The sequence below is a fragment of the Salvia splendens genome, chromosome 8, assembly GCF_004379255.2.
Source record: "Salvia splendens isolate huo1 chromosome 8, SspV2, whole genome shotgun sequence".
Classification (NCBI taxonomy): Eukaryota; Viridiplantae; Streptophyta; class Magnoliopsida; order Lamiales; family Lamiaceae; genus Salvia; species Salvia splendens.
Window position 1 is genome coordinate 20,511,749 of NC_056039.1, and position 6,760 is coordinate 20,518,508.

The 6,760-nt window shown below is 34.6% G+C and overlaps 1 long non-coding RNA gene across 10 annotated transcripts; it reads left to right on the top strand.

Moving 5' to 3' along the window:
* The first annotated feature begins 287 nt into the window (after positions 1-287).
* On the top strand, positions 288-4,803 carry LOC121744446. 10 transcript variants are annotated; one of them, XR_006038609.1, is made up of 11 exons: positions 288-312; positions 449-538; positions 670-758; positions 971-1,065; positions 1,189-1,291; positions 1,421-1,754; positions 1,852-1,948; positions 2,053-2,266; positions 2,411-2,525; positions 2,598-3,326; positions 4,514-4,803. It is a non-coding gene; the product is annotated as an uncharacterized LOC121744446 (long non-coding RNA). The 10 variants fall into 10 exon arrangements; XR_006038606.1 differs by lacking the exons at positions 288-312; positions 449-538; positions 670-758 and having other exon boundaries at positions 785-1,065; positions 2,598-3,099; positions 3,247-3,322; XR_006038602.1 differs by lacking the exons at positions 288-312; positions 449-538; positions 670-758 and having other exon boundaries at positions 785-1,065; positions 2,598-2,825; positions 2,956-3,326.
* Positions 4,804-6,760: the final 1,957 nt, after the last annotated feature.

Consider the following 6,760-nt stretch of genomic DNA (forward strand, 5'->3'; position numbering starts at 1 on the left):
GTTAATTTGATCTGGCGTTTTACCTAGAACTGTCAATTGTTAGATATCCACATCCATACAAGGTAGTGAATGTTATTTTAATGAGCTATGTCTTGTCTAAAGCTGGCATTGCTTTGCAATCATGGACATTTGAGTTCCTAATGTAAGGTTAAATTTCTGCTTCTTACTGTTTGCATAAGAAAGCTTTAGTCAGATTGTTTCTGAGTTGCTCAAATATGCCTGATGTCTCAGGATAATATTCTGATGATGACTATATAAATTTCATAAGTCCCTGGGATCGTTCTAGAGTGAGAATGATGTCAATCCTACATGGTATGTAAAATTAATGTGCAAAATATATTTATTATGTTGTTTAGATTGATATGTTTTTTTCCTTTATATTGGAATGAGTTGTTTTGATGATACAATCTCATTTTTATATATTTCTACATTTGTGTGCATGCGTTAGATAATGAAGCACAAGCATGAATAGCTCTGCCGAAAAAGGTCACTAATTCTGTTGGATTCCTTGTCTGGAACTTGCTGTCCAACTTATTAGGTTGTATTTAAGTTGATACTTTTGAATATGCACTTTATGTATTTGTTACATATGTTGTGCTTCATTTCTTTATTTTTATTCACCAGCTGATTATATGGTTGACTTGGTTTGTTTCTGTGTTTGTTTTGTAGGAGTTAAGGAGGAGCTAACTTGTAAAGGAGGCAAGATGAGAGAAGAAATGCCTAACCCCCATCACCTAACTTCCCATGCAAACAAGGGAGTATTTTGTTCCCCTCACATTTTTTTTCCTTCACTTAAAAGGGCAATGTTAAGTTAAGATTTGGGGTGAGGGTGTTTGTGTGCATGCTTGATTATGTGGTTGTAAATAATTTGATTACTCTATCTCCGATGTGTTGATTCTGAAGGACCCTTTTTTCAATAGTGTATATAACAATGCGAATACTAAAGAAGTTATGTGTTTTTAAATGGCAGGACATGCCATGGAGCCGGATGAGAAACTTATGCGAAATGCAGCAGATTTGATGGTAGCAAGGTTGGTAGGAAGTCTTGCTAATGTAACTTATTAGGTATAGATAACCTTTGCTTTATTACTCTCCTGTCTAATAAATGTCAATGATCTTGTGAATTGTCTGAACACCACTTTATATACCTTGTATGCTGATTGAAAAAGGCATGTATATCACATTTAGGAACCTTTACGTGGTCCAGTATCAAACCAACTCAGAAGGTCACTTCAGGGCTTGGCCATAGCAAATGATCTTCTAGAGCAGTCATTTTAGCTGGTGACTAATGGTAATCTCCTTTCATACAATGTGTCTTTATTTCCATAATTTTATTAAAATAAAAGAGATGCGAATAAAAGACTTGTTAGCATCAACCAAACTAATTGGTTTTAATTAGAAATACCATACGGCTTTGCAGGAATCACAGGCGGAATCCATCCATTGACACACATCTTCCTCGATCGATAGCCGCTCTGGAAATGTTGTGATACACACAAAGTTTTAAATATTATTCCATCATTTGTATTTGTCTATGACAGTTAGATCAGCTATCGAGGGACCAAATTTGCTTTTGATTGCAAACTTGAGTTTGCTCATACTGCTCATCTAACTTTTGCTGTTGTTCATTGCAGGTTGAGTGCAAGGCTGAGCTGCAAGCAGAACTCGGTCCTTTGTTGAGAGCACTATTTCAGTATTGAATGAGATTTACTTATTAAAGCAATAATACCAGCAAATAGCTGAGAAAAATTTCGGTAAAGTGTTGTGTTAATTTAGTCCATTGTGTATGGGTTTGGAATTAATATTGTTTTTATTTTTTCCTTATTGCATTTTAAACTTGTTTACATGCAGTCTAAACCATTTAATGGGGAAATAGATCGATTACTTTTAAACGGGAGCCCTTTATCCAGAGCCAGGGCATGTGTCACATTCACAACGAGTTTATGAGGTGATTCTTTGACAAATTCTAATATATATTATCTAGTTTACTTATTGGTATCTCATTTCATTTTGTCATTTTCTTTGCTGCATATTGCTCTTTTTTCACGGCAGAATCGATCAACCCAGAGCTCAAATGCATTTCCAGTTTGCCCCTCGGCTTCATCAGGAGGTGGATTATCCAGGCAATTTGCATCTCTACTTCTGACCAAATGAGTGCTAGCATTTACTCATCTGGCCTTGTTAGCACTGGAATTGATGCTATACCCCATACACCGGAAATCGACTCTGACGAGATAGAACCAGTTGGATCCCAGAATCCTACAAGGTTTGTTTAGTTTATGGCATCTTTTGATTTTTATATTATTGATTAAATGTTAATTATTAATTGTTGTTTTTCTATGAGTAAACCCTCCGACCAACAAAAACTAAAAGGAATCAAATTAGCAAAATTCTGGTGATCATTTTTCAGTTTGCTCATCTCGTATTTCAATTGGCAATGGTCCACAAACTCTTGTAAACGACATCATTCCTTCATTCCCTCCTGCTTTAGCTAGCTACTGATGGAACCTTCCAGTTATGCAAAAGTGAGAACATTCTGTTATATATATGCCATTGTTTGCTTGTGCACTTTTTACCTGTAGAATTTGTAAATGCAGGAACCTGGAAATGCTGCACATCCTACTAATGCAATTCTGTCTTCCGAGCATCTTGGGACAAACCTTGATATTAGAATGAGTTATTTTGATGATACAATCTCATTTTTATATGTTTAGACGTATGTGTGCCGGCTTTAGATTATGAAGCACAAGTCCGAATAGCAGCTGCCGAAAAGGTTACAAACTCAGCTGGATTCTTAATCTGGAATTTGTTGTCCAACATATTAGGTTGTACTTAAGTTGTTACTTTTGAATATGCAATTTATGTATTTGTTACATACGTTGTGCTTCATTTCTTTATTTTTATTCACCAGCTGATTTATATAATTGAATTTGTTTGTTTCTGTTTGTTTTGTAGTAGTTAAACTTCTAAAGGAAGTGAGATGAGAGAAGAAATACCTAACGCCCATCACCTAACTTCCCATGCAAACAAGGGAGTATTTTGTTTCCCCTCACATTTTTTTCCTTCACATAAAGGGCTATGTTAAGATTAAGATTTGGGGTGAGGGTGTTTGTGTGCATGCTTGATTATGTGGTTGTAAATAATTTGATTACTCTATCTCTGATGTGTTGATTCTGAAGGACCCTTTTTTCCATAGTGTATATAACTATGCGAATGCTAAAGAAGTTATGTGTTTTTAACTGACAGGTCTATGCCATAGAGCCTGATGAGAAACTTATACGAAATGCAGCACATTTGACAGGAAGTCTTGCTAATATAACCTGTAGGTATAGATAACCTTTGCTTTATTACTTTCTTGTGTTATAAATGTTAATTATCTTGTGAATTGTCAGAACACTACTTTATATATTTTGCGTGCTGATTGAAAATGCCTTTACATCACATCAAGGAACCTTTACGTGATTCAATATTTAGCCAACTCGGAAAGTCACTGAAGGGCTGGGCCATAGCAAGTGATCTTCTAGAGCAGTCATTTCAGCTGGTGGCTAGTGATAATCTCTTGTCCATCAATTTGTCTTGATTTCCATAATAACTATTAAAATAAAACAAGAGAGGCGAATAAAAACTTGTTAGGATCCACCAAACTAATTGGTTTTAATTAGAAATACCATACGGCTTTGCAAGAATCACAAACTGAGTTGACACCAATGAATGGAATCCATCCACTGATGCACACATCTTCCTCGATTGATAACCGCTCTGGAAATCTTGTGATGCACTAAAAAATTTAAATATTATTCATGCATTCTTGAGATATCTCCTTTTCAACAGTGAGGTGTTATTTTTGTATCCAATACGCTTAGGATTTTTCTGCTAGTACACTTTGAGCACACACTTTTGTAGGGACTTACCCCAAAGTTGCGCCGGTTCTCGGTTCCGGTATAGGGGTGTTATCCTAGAACCACCCCTTATTTGCTTTCTACGCAAAAAATTAAGTATACTATCTCCCTTTACATTTTCTTGTTCTTCACATTTAGGGTAATATTTATAATAGTTTTGAGGTGTGGGTGTTTGCGTGCATTCTTCTTTTTGTGGTTGTAATTTGTCATATTTGTGTGTGTTTCAATGGTTTTTTCTCTATTGATTGTCACAAGACACACTTTTTTATGGGTTATTAATGTATACTTAGTTTCTCTCGAGGGTTGGAGAACAAGATTCCCTAATTTAAAACACCAAACTCATTATGATTTTAATAATATTGAAAATGACCAAGTACATTTCTTATATTTTCTATGTAGTGAACAAGACCAAGTACATTTCTTATATTTTCTATGGTCTCTTGATATTTTCTATGTGGTGAACATCGATAACTTGCTATCCCATATTTAAGTTGGTACTCTGAATATGCACTTTTAAGTATTTATTTACTTATGTTGTACTTCATGTCTTTAGTTTTTATCCATCAGCTTATTTATATTGTTTATTTTGTTTTATTTTTGTGTTTGTTTTGTAGGAGTTATGGAGGAGCTAACTTTTTAGGAAACAAGATAAGAAAAGTAGCTAACCCCCGCCACCTAATTTTCTATGCAGACAAAGGAGTGTTCTATCTTGCCTCACATTTTATCGTCCATCACATAAAGGGAAATGTTTAGATTCATTTTGGGGTGTAGGTGTTTGTGTGTACTATATGCGTGTATAGTGTGAGTGTAGTGTTGTGTCCGCATTGTGTGTTTTGGTTTAGTGTATGAACTTCGTGTACTTTGTGATTTTGCGTGCAGTGTGTATATGTGTGTTTGTAGTGTATGTATTTTATGTATGTGTGCGCGCAGTGTGTTCTGTATTTTGTATGTGGTGTGTAAAGTGTGTATTGCGTTAAGTGTGGGTTTGTATTGCATGTATTTTGTGTATGTATATGTGCAATGTATTTTGTGTATGTATATCTGCACTGTGAATACTTTGTGTGTATGTGTAGTGAGCGTACTGTGATGCATGAGTATGTGCAGTGTGTATATTGCGTGTAGAATGGGTTTGGGTTTAGTCTGTTTATTATACGTATATTGTGTGCAATGTGTATATTTTTTGTATAGTGCGTGTTTAGCGAAGTGCTTGTGTGTAGTGTGCGTGTGTAATGCTTGTATTTTGTGTATAGTGTGTGTGACATGTGTTGTGTGTATTGTGTGTTTTATATATTGTTTGTATTTTCTTTTGTGTATATATGTGTAGTGTGCATTTTGTGTATGTGTGTATTGTGTATGATATGTGTATTGCGTGTAGTGTGTAGTGTGTAGCGTGTAGCGGTGTCTGTATTGTGTGCAATGTAAGTGTTGGTGTGTATGTGTGTTCGCAATGCACGTGCATTGCACAAAATGTATGTATTATGAGTAATGTATTTATTGTGCGCAGTATATTGTGATGTTTTCATTTTAAGTACCGTGTGTAGATTGTGTTTTGATTATATGTTTGTATATTGTGTATATTGTGGGCGTTGTGTGTAGAATATGTGTATTTTGTATATAATGTATATATGTATAACGTATGCACTATGTGCATTTTGTCGCGGTGCTTGTATTTTGTGTATTAGTGTAGATATTTTGTCCTGTGTGTATTTTTGTATAGTGCATGTGTAGCACAATGTTTGTATTTTGAATATAGTGTGTGTATGTGTGAAGTGCGGGTTGTGTGTAGTATGTGTTTGTGTGTTTTTGCAAACCATGTGTTTTGTGTATGTGTGTGCGAGTGTGTATATACATTGTGTATAGTGTTTGTGTAATGTGTATATTTTTTGTTTAGTATGTGCATAGTACGTATAGTGTGCAACGCGTGTGTATTTTGTGTTTACTTTTTATAGTGTATGTTTTTGTATATTGTGTATAGTTTGAAGTGCATAATATGTGAAATGTTTGTTTAATAGTGTATAATGTGTGTAATGTGTATTTTTTATAGTTTGTGATTTTGTGTATAGTGTGTTTAGCATATGTGTGGTGTGTGTATTTTTTGTATAATGTGTGTATAGTGCGGTGTTTGTATTTTGTGTTTGTGTAGATATTTTGTGTATTGTGTATGGGTAACACAATTTTTGTATTTTGAGTGGTGTATGTATGTGTGAAGTGTGTGTTGTGTGTAGTCTTTGTATGTGTGTTTTTGCAGTGTATATTTTTTGTGTATGTGTGCATGAGTGCAATGTTTGTATTTTGAGTAAGGTGTGGGTATGTGTGAAGTGTGTGTTGGGTGTAGTGTGCACGTGTGCATTTTGTGTATATATGTGTGCGTATACATTTTGTTTATAATGTTTGTGTAGTGCATGTAATTTGTGTGTAGTATGTGCATAATGTATGTGTTGTGCATGTATTTTCCCTACATTTGATTATTTTGTGTATACTATGTTTTATTTTTACGGTGTATGTGCTTGTATATTGTGTGCAGTTTGTATTATCTGTATTTTTCCATATGTTTGTATATTTTGTGTATATTCTGCTTTCATCTACTAAACACATGACTAAAATACAAATTTGTATAGTGTGTGTGCAGCTTGTGTGAAGTTTGTAGTGTATAGTAACAATGTGTGTAGCAGCGTGTAGTGTGCGTGCTGTGTTTGTGTGTCTTTTGTGTATGCATATGTGCAGTGTGTGTATTTTTTATATAGTGTGTATTTTGTGTTTAAAGTGAGTATATGTATTGTAAAGTATGTAATGCATGGAGTGTATATATAGTGTGTGCAATGTGCGTGGTGTGTTTCACACGGTGTTTGTATTTTGAATAA